Genomic DNA, 21,015 nt, shown 5'->3' on the forward strand with positions numbered 1-21,015 from the left:
AAACCGCGTCAAAGAGCATTGCATGGCCAAAATTTGCATCCGATTGGGAGCAAAAACAGGATAGTCTTCCACCAGGATGGCCGAGTGGTTAAGGCGTTGGACTTAAGATCCAATGGATATGTATCTGCGTGGGTTCAAACCCCACTCCTGGTATAGGTTTTAGCCGGGGAGCTCTGCAAGCTAGGAATTGTAGAGCAACACAAAAGATCCTGCTGCAGGTCACTTTGCCAATAATTTTTTTCTCAATCTGAATCCTGTGACTGTGTGTTTATAGCATTCTTTTTATCCTAGGAGCAAATTGTTAATCATGATCCCTACCATGATCATATGTGCTTTACGCACATAACAATCTTCAAAACCTTGGATGAAAGAATCGATTTTTGTGTCTAAATGTTTAAACTGCACAAGGAAATAGATGAAATTGAACCAAATTCTGAAAACCGCATCAAAGAGCATTGTATGGCCAACATTTGCATCCGATTGGGAGCATAAAAAGGATAGTTTTACACCAGGGTGTCCGAGTGGTTAAGGCGTTGGACTTAAGATCCAATGGATATGTATCCGCGTGGGTTCAAACCCCACTCCTGGTATAGGTTTTAGCCGGGGAGCTCTGCAAGCTAGGAATTGTAGAGCAACACAAAAGATCCTGCTGCAGGTCTCTTTGCCAATAATTTTTTTCTCAATCTGAATCCTGTGACTGTGTGTTTATAGCATTCTTTTTATCCTAGGAGCAAATTGCTAATCATGATCCCTACCATGATCATATGTGCTTTACGCACATAACAATCTTCAAAACCTTGGATGAAAGAATCGATTTTTGTGTCTAAATGTTTAAACTGCACAAGGAAATAGATGAAATTGAACGAAATTCTGAAAACCGCATCAAAGAGCATTGTATGGCCAACATTTGCATCCGATTGGGAGCAAAAACAGGACAGTCTTCCACCAGGATGGCCGAGTGATTAAGGCGTTGGACTTAAGATCCAATGGATATGTATCCGCGTGGGTTCAAACTCCACTCCTGGTATAGGTTTTAGCCGGGGAGCTCTGCAAGCTAGGAATTGTAGAGCAACACAAAAGATCCTGCTGCAGGTCTCTTTGCCAACAATTTTTTTCTCAATCTGAATCCTGTGACTGTGTGTTTATAGCATTCTTTTTATCCTAGGAGCAAATTGTTAATCATGATCCCTACCATGATCATATGTGCTTTACGCACATAACAATCTTCAAAACTTTGGATGAAAGAATCGATTTTTGTGTCTAAATGTTTAAACTGCACAAGGAAATAGATGAAATTGAACCAAATTCTGAAAACCGCATCAAAGAGCATTGTATGGCCAACATTTGCATCCGATTGGGAGCATAAAAAGGATAGTTTTACACCAGGGTGTCCGAGTGGTTAAGGCGTTGGACTTAAGATCCAATGGATATGTATCCGCGTGGGTTCAAACCCCACTCCTGGTATAGGTTTTAGCCGGGGAGCTCTGCAAGCTAGGAATTGTAGAGCAACACAAAAGATCCTGCTGCAGGTCTCTTTGACAATAATTTTTTTCTCAATCTGAATCCTGTGACTGTGTGTTTATAGCATTCTTTTTATCCTAGGAGCAAATTGCTAATCATGATCCCTACCATGATCATATGTGCTTTACGCACATAACAATCTTCAAAACCTTGGATGAAAGAATCGATTTTTGTGTCTAAATGTTTAAACTGCACAAGGAAATAGATGAAATTGAACCAAATTCTGAAAACCGCATCAAAGAGCATTGTATGGCCAACATTTGCATCCGATTGGGAGCAAAAACAGGACAGTCTTCCACCAGGATGGCCGAGTGATTAAGGCGTTGGACTTAAGATCCAATGGATATGTATCCGCGTGGGTTCAAACCCCACTCCTGGTATAGGTTTTAGCCGGGGAGCTCTGCAAGCTAGGAATTGTAGAGCAACACAAAAGATCCTGCTGCAGGTCTCTTTGCCAACAATTTTTTTCTCAATCTGAATCCTGTGACTGTGTGTTTATAGCATTCTTTTTATCCTAGGAGCAAATTGCTAATCATGATCCCTACCATGATCATATGTGCTTTACGCACATAACAATCTTCAAAACCTTGGATGAAAAAATCGATTTTTGTGTCTAAATGTTTTAACTGCACAAGGAAATAGATGAAATTGAACCAAATTCTAAAAACCGCATCAAAGAGCATTGTATGGCCAACATTTGCATCCGATTGGGAGCATAAAATGGATAGTTTTACACCAGGATGGCCGAGTGGTTAAGGCGTTGGACTTAAGATCCAATGGATATGTATCCGCGTGGGTTCAAACCCCACTCCTGGTATAGGTTTTAGCTGGGGAGCTCTGCAAGCTAGGAATTGTAGAGCAACACAACAGATCCTGCTGCAGGTCTCTTTGCCAATAATTTTTTTCTCAATCTGAATCCTGTGACTGTGTGTTTATAGCATTCTTTTTATCCTAGGAGCAAATTGCTAATCATGATCCCTACCATGATCATATGTGCTTTACGCACATAACAATCTTCAAAACCTTGGATGAAAGAATCGATTTTTGTGTCTAAATGTTTAAACTGCACAAGGAAATAGATGAAATTGAACCAAATTCTGAAAACCGCATCAAAGAGCATTGTATGGCCAACATTTGCATCCGATTGGGAGCATAAAAAGGATAGTTTTACACCAGGGTGTCCGAGTGGTTAAGGCGTTGGACTTAAGATCCAATGGATATGTATCCGCGTGGGTTCAAACCCCAATCCTGGTATAGGTTTTAGCCGGGGAGCTCTGCAAGCTAGGAATTGTAGAGCAACACAAAAGATCCTGCTGCAGGTCTCTTTGCCAATAATTTTTTTCTCAATCTGAAGCCTGTGACTGTGTGTTTATAGCATTCTTTTTATCCTAGGAGCAAATTGTTAATCATGATCCCTACCATGATCATATGTGCTTTACGCACATAACAATCTTCAAAACCTTGGATGAAAGAATCGATTTTTGTGTCTAAATGTTTAAACTGCACAAGGAAATAGATGAAATTGAACCAAATTCTGAAAACCGCATCAAAGAGCATTGCATGGCCAACATTTGCATCCGATTGGGAGCATAAAAAGGATAGTTTTACACCAGGATGGCCGAGTGGTTAAGGCGTTGGACTTAAGATCCAATGGATATGTATCCGCGTGGGTTCAAACCCCACTCCTGGTATAGGTTTTAGCTGGGGAGCTCTGCAAGCTAGGAATCGTAGAGCAACACAAAAGATCCTGCTGCAGGTCACTTTGCCAATAATTTTTTTCTCAATCTGAATCCTGTGACTGTGTGTTTATAGCATTCTTTTTATCCTAGGAGCAAATTGTTAATCCTGATCCCTACCATGATCATATGTGCTTTACGCACATAACAATCTTCAAAACCTTGGATGAAAGAATCGATTTTTGTGTCTAAATGTTTAAACTGCACAAGGAAATAGATGAAATTGAACCAAATTCTGAAAACCGCGTCAAAGAGCATTGCATGGCCAACATTTGCATCCGATTGGGAGCAAAAACAGGATAGTCTTCCACCAGGATGGCCGAGTGGTTAAGGCGTTGGACTTAAGATCCAATGGATATGTATCTGCGTGGGTTCAAACCCCACTCCTGGTATAGGTTTTAGCCGGGGAGCTCTGCAAGCTAGGAATTGTAGAGCAACACAAAAGATCCTGCTGCAGGTCACTTTGCCAATAATTTTTTTCTCAATCTGAATCCTGTGACTGTGTGTTTATAGCATTCTTTTTATCCTAGGAGCAAATTGTTAATCATGATCCCTACCATGATCATATGTGCTTTACGCACATAACAATCTTCAAAACCTTGGATGAAAGAATCGATTTTTGTGTCTAAATGTTTAAACTGCACAAGGAAATAGATGAAATTGAACCAAATTCTGAAAACCGCATCAAAGAGCATTGTATGGCCAATATTTGCATCCGATTGGGAGCAAAAAAAGGATAGTTTTACACCGGGATGGCCGAGTGGTTAAGGCGTTGGACTTAAGGTCCAATGGATATGTATCCGCGTGGGTTCAAACCCCACTCCTGGTATAGGTTTTAGCCGGGGAGCTCTGCAAGCTAGGAATCGTAGAGCAACACAAAAGATCCTGCTGCAGGTCTCTTTGCCAAAAATTTGTTTTCTCAATCTGAATCCTGTGACTGTGTGTTTATAGCATTCTTTTTATCCTAGGAGCAAATTGTTAATCATGATCCCTACCATGATCATATGTGCTTTACGCACATAACAATCTTCAAAACTTTGGATGAAAGAATCGATTTTTGTGTCTAAATGTTTAAACTGCACAAGGAAATAGATGAAATTGAACCAAATTCTGAAAACCGCATCAAAGAGCATTGTATGGCCAACATTTGCATCCGATTGGCAGCATAAAAAGGATAGTTTTACACCAGGGTGTCCGAGTGGTTAAGGCGTTGGACTTAAGATCCAATGGATATGTATCCGCGTGGGTTCAAACCCCAATCCTGGTATAGGTTTTAGCCGGGGAGCTCTGCAAGCTAGGAATTGTAGAGCAACACAAAAGATCCTGCTGCAGGTCTCTTTGCCAATAATTTTTTTCTCAATCTGAAGCCTGTGACTGTGTGTTTATAGCATTCTTTTTATCCTAGGAGCAAATTGTTAATCATGATCCCTACCATGATCATATGTGCTTTACGCACATAACAATCTTCAAAACCTTGGATGAAAGAATCGATTTTTGTGTCTAAATGTTTAAACTGCACAAGGAAATAGATGAAATTGAACCAAATTCTGAAAACCGCATCAAAGAGCATTGCATGGCCAACATTTGCATCCGATTGGGAGCATAAAATGGATAGCTTTACACCAGGATGGCCGAGTGGTTAAGGCGTTGGACTTAAGATCCAATGGATATGTATCCGCGTGGGTTCAAACCCCACTCCTGGTATAGGTTTTAGCTGGGGAGCTCTGCAAGCTAGGAATCGTAGAGCAACACAAAAGATCCTGCTGCAGGTCACTTTGCCAATAATTTTTTTCTCAATCTGAATCCTGTGACTGTGTGTTTATAGCATTCTTTTTATCCTAGGAGCAAATTGTTAATCATGATCCCTACCATGATCATATGTGCTTTACGCACATAACAATCTTCAAAACCTTGGATGAAAGAATCGATTTTTGTGTCTAAATGTTTAAACTGCACAAGGAAATAGATGAAATTGAACCAAATTCTGAAAACCGCGTCAAAGAGCATTGCATGGCAAACATTTGCATCCGATTGGGAGCAAAAACAGGATAGTCTTCCACCAGGATGGCCGAGTGGTTAAGGCGTTGGACGTAAGATCCAATGGATATGTATCTGCGTGGGTTCAAACCCCACTCCTGGTATAGGTTTTAGCCGGGGAGCTCTGCAAGCTAGGAATTGTAGAGCAACACAAAAGATCCTGCTGCAGGTCACTTTGCCAATAATTTTTTTCTCAATCTGAATCCTGTGACTGTGTGTTTATAGCATTCTTTTTATCCTAGGAGCAAATTGTTAATCATGATCCCTACCATGATCATATGTGCTTTACGCACATAACAATCTTCAAAACCTTGGATGAAAGAATCGATTTTTGTGTCTAAATGTTTAAACTGCACAAGGAAATAGATGAAATTGAACCAAATTCTGAAAACCGCATCAAAGAGCATTGTATGGCCAACATTTGCATCCGATTGGGAGCAAAAAAAGGATAGTTTTACACCGGGATGGCCGAGTGGTTAAGGCGTTGGACTTAAGATCCAATGGATATGTATCCGCGTGGGTTCAAACCCCACTCCTGGTATAGGTTTTAGCCGGGGAGCTCTGCAAGCTAGGAATCGTAGAGCAACACAAAAGATCCTGCTGCAGGTCTCTTTGCCAAAAATTTGTTTTCTCAATCTGAATCCTGTGACTGTGTGTTTATAGCATTCTTTTTATCATAGGAGCAAATTGTTAATCATGATCCCTACCATGATCATATGTGCTTTACGCACATAACAATCTTCAAAACCTTGGGTGAAAGAATCGATTTTTGTGTCTAAATGTTTAAACTGCACAAGGAAATAGATGAAATTGAACCAAATTCTGAAAACCGCATCAAAGAGCATTGCATGTCCAACATTTGCATCCGATTGGGAGCAAAACGGGATAGTTTTACACCAGGATGGCCGAGTGGTTAAGGCGTTGGACTTAAGATCCAATGGATATGTATCCGCGTGGGTTCAAACCCCACTCCTGGTATAGGTTTTAGCCGGGGAGCTCTGCAAGCTAGGAATCATAGAGCAACACAAAAGATCCTGCTGCAGGTCTCTTTGCCAAAAATTTGTTTTCTCAATCTGAATCCTGTGACTGTGTGTTTATAGCATTCTTTTTATCCTAGGAGCAAATTGTTAATCATGATCCCTACCATGATCATATGTGCTTTACGCACATAACAATCTTCAAAACTTTGGATGAAAGAATCGATTTTTGTGTCTAAATGTTTAAACTGCACAAGGAAATAGATGAAATTGAACCAAATTCTGAAAACCGCATCAAAGAGCATTGTATGGCCAACATTTGCATCCGATTGGCAGCATAAAAAGGATAGTTTTACACCAGGGTGTCCGAGTGGTTAAGGCGTTGGACTTAAGATCCAATGGATATGTATCCGCGTGGGTTCAAACCCCACTCCTGGTATAGGTTTTAGCCGGGGAGCTCTGCAAGCTAGGAATTGTAGAGCAACACAAAAGATCCTGCTGCAGGTCTCTTTGCCAATAATTTTTTTCTCAATCTGAATCCTGTGACTGTGTGTTTATAGCATTCTTTTTATCCTAGGAGCAAATTGCTAATCATGATCCCTACCATGATCATATGTGCTTTACGCACATAACAATCTTCAAAACCTTGGATGAAAGAATCGATTTTTGTGTCTAAATGTTTAAACTGCACAAGGAAATAGATGAAATTGAACGAAATTCTGAAAACCGCATCAAAGCGCATTGTATGGCCAACATTTGCATCCGATTGGGAGCAAAAACAGGACAGTCTTCCACCAGGATGGCCGAGTGATTAAGGCGTTGGACTTAAGATCCACTGGATATGTATCCGCGTGGGTTCAAACTCCACTCCTGGTATAGGTTTTAGCCGGGGAGCTCTGCAAGCTAGGAATTGTAGAGCAACACAAAAGATCCTGCTGCAGGTCTCTTTGCCAACAATTTTTTTCTCAATCTGAATCCTGTGACTGTGTGTTTATAGCATTCTTTTTATCCTAGGAGCAAATTGTTAATCATGATCCCTACCATGATCATATGTGCTTTACGCACATAACAATCTTCAAAACTTTGGATGAAAGAATCGATTTTTGTGTCTAAATGTTTAAACTGCACAAGGAAATAGATGAAATTGAACCAAATTCTGAAAACCGCATCAAAGAGCATTGTATGGCCAACATTTGCATCCGATTGGGAGCATAAAAAGGATAGTTTTACACCAGGGTGTCCGAGTGGTTAAGGCGTTGGACTTAAGATCCAATGGATATGTATCCGCGTGGGTTCAAACCCCACTCCTGGTATAGGTTTTAGCCGGGGAGCTCTGCAAGCTAGGAATTGTAGAGCAACACAAAAGATCCTGCTGCAGGTCTCTTTGACAATAATTTTTTTCTCAATCTGAATCCTGTGACTGTGTGTTTATTACATTCTTTTTATCCTAGGAGCAAATTGCTAATCATGATCCCTACCATGATCATATGTGCTTTACGCACATAACAATCTTCAAAACCTTGGATGAAAGAATCGATTTTTGTGTCTAAATGTTTAAACTGCACAAGGAAATAGATGAAATTGAACCAAATTCTGAAAACCGCATCAAAGAGCATTGTATGGCCAACATTTGCATCCGATTGGGAGCAAAAACAGGACAGTCTTCCACCAGGATGGCCGAGTGATTAAGGCGTTGGACTTAAGATCCAATGGATATGTATCCGCGTGGGTTCAAACCCCACTCCTGGTATAGGTTTTAGCCGGGGAGCTCTGCAAGCTAGGAATTGTAGAGCAACACAAAAGATCCTGCTGCAGGTCTCTTTGCCAACAATTTTTTTCTCAATCTGAATCCTGTGACTGTGTGTTTATAGCATTCTTTTTATCCTAGGAGCAAATTGCTAATCATGATCCCTACCATGATCATATGTGCTTTACGCACATAACAATCTTCAAAACCTTGGATGAAAAAATCGATTTTTGTGTCAAAATGTTTAAACTGCACAAGGAAATAGATGAAATTGAACCAAATTCTAAAAACCGCATCAAAGAGCATTGTATGGCCAACATTTGCATCCGATTGGGAGCATAAAATGGATAGTTTTACACCAGGATGGCCGAGTGGTTAAGGCGTTGGACTTAAGATCCAATGGATATGTATCCGCGTGGGTTCAAACCCCACTCCTGGTATAGGTTTTAGCTGGGGAGCTCTGCAAGCTAGGAATTGTAGAGCAACACAACAGATCCTGCTGCAGGTCTCTTTGCCAATAATTTTTTTCTCAATCTGAATCCTGTGACTGTGTGTTTATAGCATTCTTTTTATCCTAGGAGCAAATTGTTAATCATGATCCCTACCATGATCATATGTGCTTTACGCACATAACAATCTTCAAAACTTTGGATGAAAGAATCGATTTTTGTGTCTAAATGTTTAAACTGCACAAGGAAATAGATGAAATTGAACCAAATTCTGAAAACCGCATCAAAGAGCATTGTATGGCCAACATTTGCATCTGATTGGGAGCAAAAAAAAGGATAGTTTTACACTGGGATGGCCGAGTGGTTAAGGCGTTGGACTTAAGATCCAATGGATATGTATCCGCGTGGGTTCAAACCCCACTCCTGGTATAGGTTTCAGCCGGGGAGCTCTGCAAGCTAGGAATCGTAGAGCAACACAAAAGATCCTGCTGCAGGTCTCTTTGCCAATAATTTGTTTTCTCAATCTGAATCCTGTGACTGTGTGTTTATAGCATTCTTTTTATCCTAGGAGCAAATTGTTAATCATGATCCCTACCATGATCATATGTGCTTTACGCACATAACAATCTTCAAAACCTTGGGTGAAAGAATCGATTTTTGTGTCTAAATGTTTAAACTGCACAAGGAAATAGATGAAATTGAACCAAATTCTGAAAACCGCATCAAAGAGCATTGTATGGCCAACATTTGCATCCGATTGGGAGCAAAACGGGATAGTTTTACACCAGGATGGCCGAGTGGTTAAGGCGTTGGACTTAAGATCCAATGGATATGTATCCGCGTGGGTTCAAACCCAACTCCTGGTATAGGTTTTAGCCGGGGAGCTCTGCAAGCTAGGAATCATAGAGCAACACAAAAGATCCTGCTGCAGGTCTCTTTGCCAAAAATTTGTTTTCTCAATCTGAATCCTGTGACTGTGTGTTTATAGCATTCTTTTTATCCTAGGAGCAAATTGTTAATCATGATCCCTACCATGATCATATGTGCTTTACGCACATAACAATCTTCAAAACTTTGGATGAAAGAATCGATTTTTGTGTCTAAATGTTTAAACTGCACAAGGAAATCAATGAAATTGAACCAAATTCTGAAAACCGCATCAAAGAGCATTGTATGGCCAACATTTGCATCCGATTGGGAGCATAAAAAGCATAGTTTTACACCAGGGTGTCCGAGTGGTTAAGGCGTTGGACTTAAGATCCAATGGATATGTATCCGCGTGGGTTCAAACCCCACTCCTGGTATAGGTTTTAGCCGGGGAGCTCTGCAAGCTAGGAATTGTAGAGCAACACAAAAGATCCTGCTGCAGGTCTCTTTGCCAATAATTTTTTTCTCAATCTGAAGCCTGTGACTGTGTGTTTATAGCATTCTTTTTATCCTAGGAGCAAATTGCTAATCATGATCCCTACCATGATCATATGTGCTTTACGCACATAACAATCTTCAAAACCTTGGATGAAAGAATCGATTTTTGTGTCTAAATGTTTAAACTGCACAAGGAAATAGATGAAATTGAACCAAATTCTGAAAACCGCATCAAAGAGCATTGTATGGCCAACATTTGCATCCGATTGGGAGCAAAAACAGGACAGTCTTCCACCAGGATGGCTGAGTGGTTAAGGCGTTGGACTTAAGATCCAATGGATATGTATCCGCGTGGGTTCAAACCCCACTCCTGGTATAGGTTTTAGCCGGGGAGCTCTGCAAGCTAGGAATCGTAGAGCAACACAAAAGATCCTGCTGCAGGTCTCTTTGCCAAAAATTTGTTTTCTCAATCTGAATCCTGTGACTGTGTGTTTATAGCATTCTTTTTATCCTAGGAGCAAATTGTTAATCATGATCCCTACCATGATCATATGTGCTTTACGCACATAACAATCTTCAAAACCTTAGATGAAAGAATCGATTTTTGTGTCTAAATGTTTAAACTGCACAAGGAAATAGATGAAATTGAACCAAATTCTGAAAACCGCATCAAAGAGCATTGTATGGCCAACATTTGCATCCGATTGGGGGCAAAAACAGGACCGTCTTCCACTAGGATGGCCGAGTGGTTAAGGCGTTGGACTTAAGATCCAATGGATATGTATCCGCGTGGTTTCAATCCCCACTCCTGGTATAGGATTTAGCCGGGGGGCTCTGCAAGCTAGGAATCGTAGAGCAACACAAAAGATCCTGCTGCAGGTCTCTTTGCCAATAATTTTTTTCTCAATCTGAAGCCTGTGACTGTGTGTTTATAGCATTCTTTTTATCCTAGGAGCAAATTGCTAATCATGATCCCTACCATGATCATATGTGCTTTACGCACATAACAATCTTCAAAACCTTGGATGAAAGAATCGATTTTTGTGTCTAAATGTTTAAACTGCACAAGGAAATAGATGAAATTGAACCAAATTCTGAAAACCGCATCAAAGAGCATTGTATGGCCAACATTTGCATCCGATTGGGAGCAAAAACAGGACAGTCTTCCACCAGGATGGCCGAGTGGTTAAGGCGTTGGACTTAAGATCCAATGGATATGTATCCGCGTGGGTTCAAACCCCACTCCTGGTATAGGTTTTAGCCGGGGAGCTCTGCAAGCTAGGAATCGTAGAGCAACACAAAAGATCCTGCTGCAGGTCTCTTTGCCAAAATTTGTTTTCTCAATCTGAATCCTGTGACTGTGTGTTTATAGCATTCTTTTTATCCTAGGAGCAAATTGTTAATCATGATCCCTACCCTGATCATATGTGCTTTACGCACATAACAATCTTCAAAACCTTGGATGAAAGAATCGATTTTTGTGTCTAAATGTTTAAACTGCACAAGGAAATAGATGAAATTGAACCAAATTCTGAAAACCGCATCAAAGAGCATTGCATGGCCAACATTTGCATCCGATGGGGAGCAAAAACAGTACAGTCCTCCACCAGGATGGCCGGGTGTGTAAAGCGTTGGACTTAAGATCCAACGGAAATGTATCCATGTGACTTCAAACCCCACTCCTGGTATAGGTTTTAGCCGGGGAGCTCTGCAAGCTAGGAATCGTAGAGCAACACAAAAGGTCCTGCTGCAGGTCTCTTTGCCAAAATTTGTTTTCTCAATCTGAATCCTGTGACTGTGTGTTTATAGCATTCTTTTTATCCTAGGAGCAAATTGTTAATCATGATCCCTACCCTGATCATATGTGCTTTACGCACATAACAATCTTCAAAACCTTGGATGAAAGAATCGATTTTTGTGTCTAAATGTTTAAACTGCACAAGGAAATAGATGAAATTGAACCAAATTCTGAAAACCGCATCAAAGAGCATTGCATGGCCAACATTTGCATCCGATTGGGAGCAAAAACAGTACAGTTCTCCACCAGGATGGCCGAGTGTGTAAGGCGTTGGACTTAAGATCCTAATGGATATGTATCCACGTGGGTTCAAACCCCACTCCTAGTATAGGTTTTAGCCTGCAAGCTCATATCCAATCTTCAAAACCTTGGATGAAAGAATCGATTTTTGTGTCTAAATGTTTAAACTGCACAAGGAAATAGATGAAATTGAACCAAATTCTGAAAACCGCATCAAAGAGCATTGTATGGCCAACATTTACATCCGATTGGGAGCAAAAAAAGGATAGTTTTACACCAGGATGGCCGAGTGGTTAAGGCGTTGGACTTAAAGGGGTTGTCCCGCGGCAGCAAGTGGGTCTATACACTTCTGTATGGCCATAATAATGCACTTTGTAATATACATTGTGCATTAATTATGAGCCATACAGAAGTTATAAAAAGTTTTATACTTACCTGCTCCGTTGCTGGCGTCCTCGTCTCCATGGTGCCGACTAATTTTCGCCCTCCGATGGCCAAATTAGCCGCGCTTGCGCAGTCCGGGTCTTCTGCAGTCTTCTATGGAGCCGCTCGTGCAGAATGCAGGCTCCGTGTAGCTCCGCCCCGTCACGTGCCGATTCCAGCCAATCAGGAGGCTGGAATCGGCAATGGACCGCACAGAAGAGCTGCGGTCCACGGAGACAGAGGATCCCGGCGGCCATCTTCAGCGGTAAGTATTGAAGTCACCGGAGCGCGGGGATTAAGGTAAGCGCTCCGGTAAGCTTTCTTTACCTCCCTGCATCGGGGTTGTCTCGCGCCGACCGGGGGGGGCGTTGAAAAAAAAAAAAACCCGTTTCGGCGCGGGACAACCCCTTTAAGATCCAATGGATATGTATCCGCGTGGGTTCAAACCCCACTCCTGGTATAGGTTTTAGCCGGGGAGCTCTGCAAGCTAGGAATCGTAGAGCAACACAAAAGATCCTGCTGCAGGTCTGTTTGCCAATAATTATTTTCTGAATCCTGTGACTGTGTGTTTATAGCATTCTTTTTATCCTAGGAGCAAATTGTTAATCATGATCCCTACCATGATCATATGTGCTTTACGCACATATCCAATCTTCAAACCTTTGGATGAAAGTATCGATTTTTGTGTCTAAATGTTTAAACTGCACAAGGAAATAGATGAAATTGAACCAAATTCTGAAAACCGCATCAAAGAGCATTGCATGGCCAACATTTGCATCCGATGGGGAGCAAAAACAGTACAGTCCTCCACCAGGATGGCCGGGTGTGTAAAGCGTTGGACTTAAGATCCAACGGAAATGTATCCATGTGACTTCAAACCCCACTCCTGGTATAGGTTTTAGCCGGGGAGCTCTGCAAGCTAGGAATCGTAGAGCAACACAAAAGGTCCTGCTGCAGGTCTCTTTGCCAAAATTTGTTTTCTCAATCTGAATCCTGTGACTGTGTGTTTATAGCATTCTTTTTATCCTAGGAGCAAATTGTTAATCATGATCCCTACCCTGATCATATGTGCTTTACGCACATAACAATCTTCAAAACCTTGGATGAAAGAATCGATTTTTGTGTCTAAATGTTTAAACTGCACAAGGAAATAGATGAAATTGAACCAAATTCTGAAAACCGCATCAAAGAGCATTGCATGGCCAACATTTGCATCCGATTGGGAGCAAAAACAGTACAGTTCTCCACCAGGATGGCCGAGTGTGTAAGGCGTTGGACTTAAGATCCTAATGGATATGTATCCACGTGGGTTCAAACCCCACTCCTAGTATAGGTTTTAGCCTGCAAGCTCATATCCAATCTTCAAAACCTTGGATGAAAGAATCGATTTTTGTGTCTAAATGTTTAAACTGCACAAGGAAATAGATGAAATTGAACCAAATTCTGAAAACCGCATCAAAGAGCATTGTATGGCCAACATTTACATCCGATTGGGAGCAAAAAAAGGATAGTTTTACACCAGGATGGCCGAGTGGTTAAGGCGTTGGACTTAAAGGGGTTGTCCCGCGGCAGCAAGTGGGTCTATACACTTCTGTATGGCCATAATAATGCACTTTGTAATATACATTGTGCATTAATTATGAGCCATACAGAAGTTATAAAAAGTTTTATACTTACCTGCTCCGTTGCTGGCGTCCTCGTCTCCATGGTGCCGACTAATTTTCGCCCTCCGATGGCCAAATTAGCCGCGCTTGCGCAGTCCGGGTCTTCTGCAGTCTTCTATGGAGCCGCTCGTGCAGAATGCAGGCTCCGTGTAGCTCCGCCCCGTCACGTGCCGATTCCAGCCAATCAGGAGGCTGGAATCGGCAATGGACCGCACAGAAGAGCTGCGGTCCACGGAGACAGAGGATCCCGGCGGCCATCTTCAGCGGTAAGTATTGAAGTCACCGGAGCGCGGGGATTAAGGTAAGCGCTCCGGTAAGCTTTCTTTACCTCCCTGCATCGGGGTTGTCTCGCGCCGACCGGGGGGGGCGTTGAAAAAAAAAAAAACCCGTTTCGGCGCGGGACAACCCCTTTAAGATCCAATGGATATGTATCCGCGTGGGTTCAAACCCCACTCCTGGTATAGGTTTTAGCCGGGGAGCTCTGCAAGCTAGGAATCGTAGAGCAACACAAAAGATCCTGCTGCAGGTCTGTTTGCCAATAATTATTTTCTGAATCCTGTGACTGTGTGTTTATAGCATTCTTTTTATCCTAGGAGCAAATTGTTAATCATGATCCCTACCATGATCATATGTGCTTTACGCACATATCCAATCTTCAAACCTTTGGATGAAAGAATCGATTTTTGTGTCTAAATGTTTAAACTGCACAAGGAAATAGATGAAATTGAACCAAATTCTGAAAACCGCATCAAAGAGCATTGTATGGCCAACATTTGCATCTGATTGGGAGCAAAAACAAGACAGTTTTTCACCAGGACGGCCGAGTGGTTAAGGTGTTGGACTTAAGATCCAATGGATATGTATCCGCGTGGGTTCAAACCCCACTCCTGGTATAGGTTTTAGCCGGGGAGCTCCGCAAGCTAGGAATCGTAGAGCAACACAAAAGATCCTGCTGCAGGTCTATTTGCCAAAAATTTTTTTCTCAATCTGAATCCTGTGACTGTGTGTTTATAGCATTCTTTTTATCCTAGGAGCAAATTGTTAATCATGATCCCTACCATGATCATATGTACTTTACGCACATAACAATCTTCAAAACCTTGGATGAAAGAATCGATTTTTGTGTCTAAATGTTTAAACTGCACAAGGAAATAGATGAAATTGAACCAAATTCTGAAAACCGCATCAAAGAGCATTGTATGGCCAACATTTGCATCTGATTGGGAGCAAAAACGAGACAGTTTTTCACCAGGATGGCCGAGTGGTTAAGGCGTTGGACTTAAGATCCAATGGATATGTATCCGCGTGGGTTCAAACCCCACTCCTGGTATAGGTTTTAGCCGGGGAGCTCTGCAAGCTAGGAATTGTAGAGCATATATTTCGAGTGGTTAAGGCGTTGGACTTAAGATCCAATGGATATGTATCCGCGTGGGTTCAAACTCCACTCCTGGTATAGGTTTTAGCCGGGTAGCTCTGCAAGCTAGGAATCGTAGAGCAACACAAAAGATCCTGCTGCAGGTCTCTTTGCCAAAATTTTTTTTCTCAATCTGAGTCCTGTGACTGTGTGTTTATAGCATTCTTTTTATCCTAGGAGCAAATTGTTAATCATGATCCCTACCATGATCATAGGTGCTTTACGCACTTGTCCAATCTACAAAACTTTGGATGAAAGAATCGATTTTTGTGCCTAAATGTTTAAACTGCACAAGGAAATAGATGAAATTGAACCAAATTCTGAAAACCGCATCAAAGAGCATTGTATGGCCAACATTTGCATCTGATTGGGAGCAAAAACAAGACAGTTTTTCACCAGGATGGCCGAGTGTTTAAGGCGTTGGACTTAAGATCCAATGGATATGTATCCGCGTGGGTTCAAACCCCACTCCTGGTATAGGTTTTAGCCGGGGAGCTCTGCAAGCTAGGAATCGTAGAGCATCTATTTCGAGTGGTTAAGGCGTTGGACTTAGGATCCAATGGATATGTATCCGCGTGGGTTCAAACCCCACTCCTGGTATAGGTTTTAGCCGGGTAGCTCTGCAAGCTAGGAATCGTAGAGCAACACAAAAGATCCTGCTGCAGGTCTCTTTGCCAAAATTTTTTTTCTCAATCTGAATCCTGTGACTGTGTGTTTATAGCATTCTTTTTATCCTAGGAGCAAATTGTTAATCATGATCCCTACCATGATCATAGGTGCTTTACGCACTTGTCCAATCTACAAAACTTTGGATGAAAGAATCGATTTTTGTGCCTAAATGTTTAAACTGCACAAGGAAATAGATGAAATTGAACCAAATTCTGAAAACCGCATCAAAGAGCATTGCATGGCCAACATTTGTATCCGATTGGGAGCAAAAACAGGGCAGTCTTCCACTACGATAGCCGAGTAGTTAAGGCGTTGGACTTAAGATCCAATGGATATGTATCCGCGTGGGTTCGAACCCCACTACTGGTATAGGTTTTAGCCGGGGAGCTCTGCAAGCTAGGAATTGTAGAGCAACACAAAAGATCCTGCTGCAGGTCTCTTTGCCAATAATTTTTTTCTCAATCTGAATCCTGTGACTGTGTGTTTATAGCATTCTTTTTATCCTAGGAGCAAATGGTTAATCATGATCCCTACCATGATCATATGTGCTTTACGCACATATCCAATCTTCAAAACTTTGGATGAAAGAATCGATTTTTGTGTCTAAATGTTTAAACTGCACAAGAAAATAGATGAAATTGAACCAAATTCTGAAAACCGCATCAAAGAGCATTTTATGGCCAATATTGCCTCCGATTGGGAGCTGAAACAGGGCATTCTTCCACCAGGATGGCTGAGTGGTTAAGGTGTTGGACTTAAGATCCAATGGATATGTATCCGCGTGGGTTCAAACCCCACTCCTGGTATAGGTTTTAGCCGGGGAGCTCTGCAAGCTAGGAATCGTAGAGCAACACAAAAGATCCTGCTGCAGGTCTCTTTGCCAATAATTTTTTTCTCAATCTGAATCCTGTGACCGTGTGTTTACAACTTTTTTTTCATACTAAGAGCAAATCGTTAATCATGATCCCTACCATGATCATATGTGCTTTACGCACATATCCAATCTACAAAACTTTGGATGAAAGAATCGATTTTTGTGTCTAAATGTTTAAACTGCACAAGGAAATAGATAAAATTGAACCAAATTCTGAAAACCGCATCAAAGAGCATTGTATGGCCAACATTTGCATCCGATTGGGAGCAAAAACAGGATAGTTTTACACCAGGATGGCCGAGTGGTTAAGGCGTTGGACTTAAGATCCCATGGATATGTATCCGTGTGGGTTCAAACCCCACTCCTGGTATAGGTTTTAGCCAGGGAGCTCTGCAAGCTAGGAATTGTAGAGCAACACAAAAGATCCTGCTGCAGGTCTCTTTACCAAAAATTTGTTTACTCAATCTGAATCCTGTGACTGTGTGTTTATAGCATTCTTTTTATCCTAGGAGCAAATTGTTAATCATGATCCCTACCCTGATCATGTGTGCGTTACGCACATATACAATCTTTAAAACTTTGGATGAAAGAATCGATTTTTGTGTCTAAATGTTTAAACTGCACAAGGAAATAGATAAAATTGAACCAAATTCTGAAAACCGCATCAAAGAGCATTGTATGGCCAACATTTGCATCCGATTGGGAGCAAAACAGGACAGTCTTCCACCAGCATGGCTGAGTGGTTAAGGCTTTGCACTTAAGATCCAATGGATATGTATCTGTGTGTGTTCAAACCCCACTCCTGGTATAGGTTTTAGCCTGGGACCTCTGCAAGCCAGGAATCGTAGAGCAACACAACAGATCCTGCTGCAGGTCTCTTTGCCAAAAATTTTTTTCTCAATCTGAATCCTGTGACTGTGTGTTTATTACATTCTTTTTATCCTAGGAGCAAATTGTTAATCATGATCCCTACCATGATCATAGGTGCTTTACGCACATATCCAATCTTCAAAACTTTGGATGAAAGAATCGATTTTTGTGTCTAAATGTTTAAACTGCACAAGGAAATAGATGAAATTGAACCAAATTCTGAAAACCGAACCAAAGAGCATTGTATGGCCAACATTTGCATCCGATTGGGAGCAAAAACAAGACAGTCTTCCACCAGGATGGCCGAGTGGTTAAAGGGGTTGTCCCGCGGCAGCAAGTGGGTCTATACACTTCTGTATGGCCATAATAATGCACTTTGTAATGTACATTGTGCATTAATTATGAGCCATACAGAAGTTATAAAAAGTTTTATACTTACCTGCTCCGTTGCTAGCGTCCTCGTTCCCATGGAGCCGACTAATTTTCGCCCTCCGATGTCCAAATTAGCCGCGCTTGCGCAGTCCGGGTCTTCTGCAGTCTTCTATGGGGCCGCTCGTGTAGAATGCCGGCTCCGTGTAGCTCCGCCCCGTCACGTGCCGATTCCAGCCAATCAGGAGGCTGGAATCGGCAATGGACCGCACAGAAGCCCTGCGGTCCACGGAGACAGAGGATCCCGGCGGCCATCTTCAGCAGGTAAGTATGAAGACGCCGGACCGCCGGGATTCAGGTAAGCGCTATGCGGGTTGTTTTTTTAACCCCTGCATCGGGGTTGTCTCGCGCCGAACGGGGGGGGGTTAAAAAAAAAAAAAAAACCGTTTCGGCGCGGGACAACCCCTTTAATTCGTTGGACTTAAGATCCAATGGATATGTATCCGCGTGGGTTCAAACCCCACTCCTGGTATAGGTTTTAGCCGGGGAGCTCTGCAAGCTAGGAATCGTAGAGCAACACAACAAATCCTGCTGCAGGTCTCTTTGCCAAAATTTGTTTTCTCAATCTGAATCCTGTGACCGTGTGTTTATAGCAGTCTTTTTATCCTAGGAGGAAATTGTTAATCATGATCCCTACCATGATCATAGGTGCTTTACGCACATATCCAATCTACAAAACTTTGGATGAAAGAATCGATTTTTGAGTGTAAATGTTTTAACTGAAATTTATGTTATAGTTCTATTTGGGTCACATCTTGGTGTTTGAGCAGTAGGGGGATCATCTGCATTGGATATAATAGTTTTGAGAAGCTCAATATTTTTATGAGGTGACATTGTCCAAATAGGGATAGCGGCAGTTGTAGGCATTGCTTTAGTTCTTTCTTTATTTTGTCAAATAGTGGTGGGTAGTTTAGATGGAGCTTAGTGTTTTACCTATTTTGATGCCTAAATATGTGATGAAGGGTTTTTCTATGTTGTTCGGCTAATCAAGTGACGTCTATAGTGTAGTAGGACAGGGCACACCTAGTTTTATTATTTCGCTTTTCATAGGGGTTATTTTATAGCCCGAGAAGACCCCATATTTGGCTATCATTTTTAAGAGTGGTTTCAGGTGTATTTCTGGGTGTTCTAGAAAGAGTAGAATGTCGTCTATGAATAGCATCAACTTCACTTCATGGGAGCCTATATTTATGCCCTTATACACATCTAAGTCTTTTAACTATTGGCTCTAGTGCCAGATCGAATAGTAGGGGTCATAGTGGGCAGTCCTGTCTTGTGTCTTGTGTAGAGTTCAAATGGGGCTGACAAAGCCTGCCGTGTATATTCTGGCTTCGGGGTTGAGGTATATACTGTCAATGTAGGTTTTAAAGGTTCCTTTGATGTTCATTTTGTTTAGCACCAAGTTTATCCAGTCCCAATTTATATTATCGAATGCCTGCTCTGTATTCAATGCTAGCAAGACAGTCTTCCACCAGGATGGCCGAGTGGTTAAGGCATTGGACTTAAAATCCAATGGATTGGGCTGTTTCTTAGATTGGGCGAGTGATTTAGGCGCACTCATTGTATGGCTTAGAGTGTTGCCAGGACTTTGATGTTTGTGACTGCCGTGCGGCCTTTTACAAACCCCACCTGTGCCAGGCCTACCAGAGAGGTCATGTGTTTGCTGTCAGCCATGAGTCTGTCAGCCATGATTTTAAACAATAGTTTGGTATTCTGGTTGATGAGTGATATTGGGCGGTATATATGATGAAATTGCCCTAGGAATAGCTATAGATTAGATTTTAATAGGGTTTTGGTGGTGTTAACCTATTAATAGGCTTTTGGAAGTTGGCCATCCAGGCCTATGTTTTAGTGCATACATGCACAATTACACACATGACACTAACTGATGATTGCTGGTCACATTTCATTTGCTACCACCATTTGCCACTTTACTTTAAATATTATTCAATGTTGTCTTTCTCTTTTTGAATAAAAAGCTATTTAGAATATATTTTAGGGGATATTACCTATGAGTACTTGTTGCCTTTGGCAATTAGAATTGTGGTTATATTGGGCGGTATGATTCTGGGAGTTCCCTGTCTTTACTTGGTTTTGGGATTAGTTTTATGTGTGCTAGGTTGGCTTGGTCAGACTGCTCTCCGGTTTGCAATATTTGGTTTAAGAGATTTGTTAGCGTGGGAAATATCCTGATCTTTTGGGACTTGCAAAATTCCCCCAGGTATCCATCTGGGCCTAGTGCTTTACCATTGGATAATTGTGTTATTGCCTGTTTGATCTCCTCTTCTGTTATTTGTTCATTTAGTAATGCTAGATGCATTTAACTTAGGGTGGACAGTAAAACCTTCATTCTGTGTTGTTTGTCTGGGGCTTGTATAGTATTGCCAAATATCTCTGGAGTATTGTGTTTATGTGCCTCGGGTGTTTTTGTGTTTGGCCGTTTTCATCTCATGGATGTTTTGGAGACACCTGGGGTTTTTTTTTAGGTATGTCTTTTTAGTTAAGGCTTTCTGCTGTTGTGTCGACCACCAAAATCAATAATGTAATAAAACATTCTAGATAATTATTAGAGATGAGCGAACACCAAAATGTTCGGGTGCTCGTTATTCGGAACGAACTTCCCGCGATGCTCGAGGGTTCGTTTCGAACAACGAACCCCATTGAAGTCAATGGGCGACCAGAGCATTTTTGTATTTCGCCGATGCTCGCTAAGGTTTTCATGTGTGAAAATCTGGGCAATTCAACAAAGTGATGGGAATGACACAGAAACGGATAGGGTAGGCGAGGGGCTACATGGTGGGC

General features: G+C 41.7%; 25 non-coding genes across 25 annotated transcripts; all 25 read left to right on the forward strand.

Annotated features, from left to right (window-relative positions):
- Positions 1 to 70: 70 nt before the first annotated feature.
- TRNAL-UAA (transfer RNA leucine (anticodon UAA)) lies at positions 71 to 153 on the forward strand. Its single transcript has one exon. It is a non-coding gene; the product is annotated as a tRNA-Leu (tRNA).
- A 354-nt stretch (positions 154 to 507) lies between these two features.
- On the forward strand, positions 508 to 590 carry TRNAL-UAA (transfer RNA leucine (anticodon UAA)). Its single transcript has one exon. It is a non-coding gene; the product is annotated as a tRNA-Leu (tRNA).
- A 791-nt stretch (positions 591 to 1,381) lies between these two features.
- On the forward strand, positions 1,382 to 1,464 carry TRNAL-UAA (transfer RNA leucine (anticodon UAA)). The gene has a single exon. It is a non-coding gene; the product is annotated as a tRNA-Leu (tRNA).
- A 354-nt stretch (positions 1,465 to 1,818) lies between these two features.
- TRNAL-UAA (transfer RNA leucine (anticodon UAA)) lies at positions 1,819 to 1,901 on the forward strand. The gene has a single exon. It is a non-coding gene; the product is annotated as a tRNA-Leu (tRNA).
- A 354-nt stretch (positions 1,902 to 2,255) lies between these two features.
- TRNAL-UAA (transfer RNA leucine (anticodon UAA)) lies at positions 2,256 to 2,338 on the forward strand. The gene has a single exon. It is a non-coding gene; the product is annotated as a tRNA-Leu (tRNA).
- Positions 2,339 to 3,129: 791 nt separating this feature from the next.
- Positions 3,130 to 3,212, forward strand: TRNAL-UAA (transfer RNA leucine (anticodon UAA)). The gene has a single exon. It is a non-coding gene; the product is annotated as a tRNA-Leu (tRNA).
- A 354-nt stretch (positions 3,213 to 3,566) lies between these two features.
- TRNAL-UAA (transfer RNA leucine (anticodon UAA)) lies at positions 3,567 to 3,649 on the forward strand. Its single transcript has one exon. It is a non-coding gene; the product is annotated as a tRNA-Leu (tRNA).
- A 354-nt stretch (positions 3,650 to 4,003) lies between these two features.
- TRNAL-UAA (transfer RNA leucine (anticodon UAA)) lies at positions 4,004 to 4,086 on the forward strand. Its single transcript has one exon. It is a non-coding gene; the product is annotated as a tRNA-Leu (tRNA).
- Positions 4,087 to 4,878: 792 nt separating this feature from the next.
- Positions 4,879 to 4,961, forward strand: TRNAL-UAA (transfer RNA leucine (anticodon UAA)). Its single transcript has one exon. It is a non-coding gene; the product is annotated as a tRNA-Leu (tRNA).
- A 791-nt stretch (positions 4,962 to 5,752) lies between these two features.
- TRNAL-UAA (transfer RNA leucine (anticodon UAA)) lies at positions 5,753 to 5,835 on the forward strand. Its single transcript has one exon. It is a non-coding gene; the product is annotated as a tRNA-Leu (tRNA).
- Positions 5,836 to 6,189: 354 nt separating this feature from the next.
- TRNAL-UAA (transfer RNA leucine (anticodon UAA)) lies at positions 6,190 to 6,272 on the forward strand. The gene has a single exon. It is a non-coding gene; the product is annotated as a tRNA-Leu (tRNA).
- A 355-nt stretch (positions 6,273 to 6,627) lies between these two features.
- On the forward strand, positions 6,628 to 6,710 carry TRNAL-UAA (transfer RNA leucine (anticodon UAA)). The gene has a single exon. It is a non-coding gene; the product is annotated as a tRNA-Leu (tRNA).
- Positions 6,711 to 7,501: 791 nt separating this feature from the next.
- Positions 7,502 to 7,584, forward strand: TRNAL-UAA (transfer RNA leucine (anticodon UAA)). The gene has a single exon. It is a non-coding gene; the product is annotated as a tRNA-Leu (tRNA).
- A 354-nt stretch (positions 7,585 to 7,938) lies between these two features.
- On the forward strand, positions 7,939 to 8,021 carry TRNAL-UAA (transfer RNA leucine (anticodon UAA)). Its single transcript has one exon. It is a non-coding gene; the product is annotated as a tRNA-Leu (tRNA).
- A 354-nt stretch (positions 8,022 to 8,375) lies between these two features.
- On the forward strand, positions 8,376 to 8,458 carry TRNAL-UAA (transfer RNA leucine (anticodon UAA)). The gene has a single exon. It is a non-coding gene; the product is annotated as a tRNA-Leu (tRNA).
- Positions 8,459 to 8,813: 355 nt separating this feature from the next.
- On the forward strand, positions 8,814 to 8,896 carry TRNAL-UAA (transfer RNA leucine (anticodon UAA)). Its single transcript has one exon. It is a non-coding gene; the product is annotated as a tRNA-Leu (tRNA).
- A 354-nt stretch (positions 8,897 to 9,250) lies between these two features.
- TRNAL-UAA (transfer RNA leucine (anticodon UAA)) lies at positions 9,251 to 9,333 on the forward strand. Its single transcript has one exon. It is a non-coding gene; the product is annotated as a tRNA-Leu (tRNA).
- A 355-nt stretch (positions 9,334 to 9,688) lies between these two features.
- On the forward strand, positions 9,689 to 9,771 carry TRNAL-UAA (transfer RNA leucine (anticodon UAA)). Its single transcript has one exon. It is a non-coding gene; the product is annotated as a tRNA-Leu (tRNA).
- Positions 9,772 to 10,125: 354 nt separating this feature from the next.
- On the forward strand, positions 10,126 to 10,208 carry TRNAL-UAA (transfer RNA leucine (anticodon UAA)). Its single transcript has one exon. It is a non-coding gene; the product is annotated as a tRNA-Leu (tRNA).
- A 792-nt stretch (positions 10,209 to 11,000) lies between these two features.
- TRNAL-UAA (transfer RNA leucine (anticodon UAA)) lies at positions 11,001 to 11,083 on the forward strand. Its single transcript has one exon. It is a non-coding gene; the product is annotated as a tRNA-Leu (tRNA).
- Positions 11,084 to 14,767: 3,684 nt separating this feature from the next.
- TRNAL-UAA (transfer RNA leucine (anticodon UAA)) lies at positions 14,768 to 14,850 on the forward strand. Its single transcript has one exon. It is a non-coding gene; the product is annotated as a tRNA-Leu (tRNA).
- Positions 14,851 to 15,204: 354 nt separating this feature from the next.
- On the forward strand, positions 15,205 to 15,287 carry TRNAL-UAA (transfer RNA leucine (anticodon UAA)). Its single transcript has one exon. It is a non-coding gene; the product is annotated as a tRNA-Leu (tRNA).
- Positions 15,288 to 15,765: 478 nt separating this feature from the next.
- Positions 15,766 to 15,848, forward strand: TRNAL-UAA (transfer RNA leucine (anticodon UAA)). Its single transcript has one exon. It is a non-coding gene; the product is annotated as a tRNA-Leu (tRNA).
- A 915-nt stretch (positions 15,849 to 16,763) lies between these two features.
- Positions 16,764 to 16,846, forward strand: TRNAL-UAA (transfer RNA leucine (anticodon UAA)). The gene has a single exon. It is a non-coding gene; the product is annotated as a tRNA-Leu (tRNA).
- A 355-nt stretch (positions 16,847 to 17,201) lies between these two features.
- TRNAL-UAA (transfer RNA leucine (anticodon UAA)) lies at positions 17,202 to 17,284 on the forward strand. The gene has a single exon. It is a non-coding gene; the product is annotated as a tRNA-Leu (tRNA).
- Positions 17,285 to 21,015: the final 3,731 nt, after the last annotated feature.

The sequence above is a fragment of the Eleutherodactylus coqui genome, chromosome 3 (genome assembly GCF_035609145.1).
Source record: "Eleutherodactylus coqui strain aEleCoq1 chromosome 3, aEleCoq1.hap1, whole genome shotgun sequence".
NCBI lineage: Eukaryota > Metazoa > Chordata > Amphibia > Anura > Eleutherodactylidae > Eleutherodactylus > Eleutherodactylus coqui.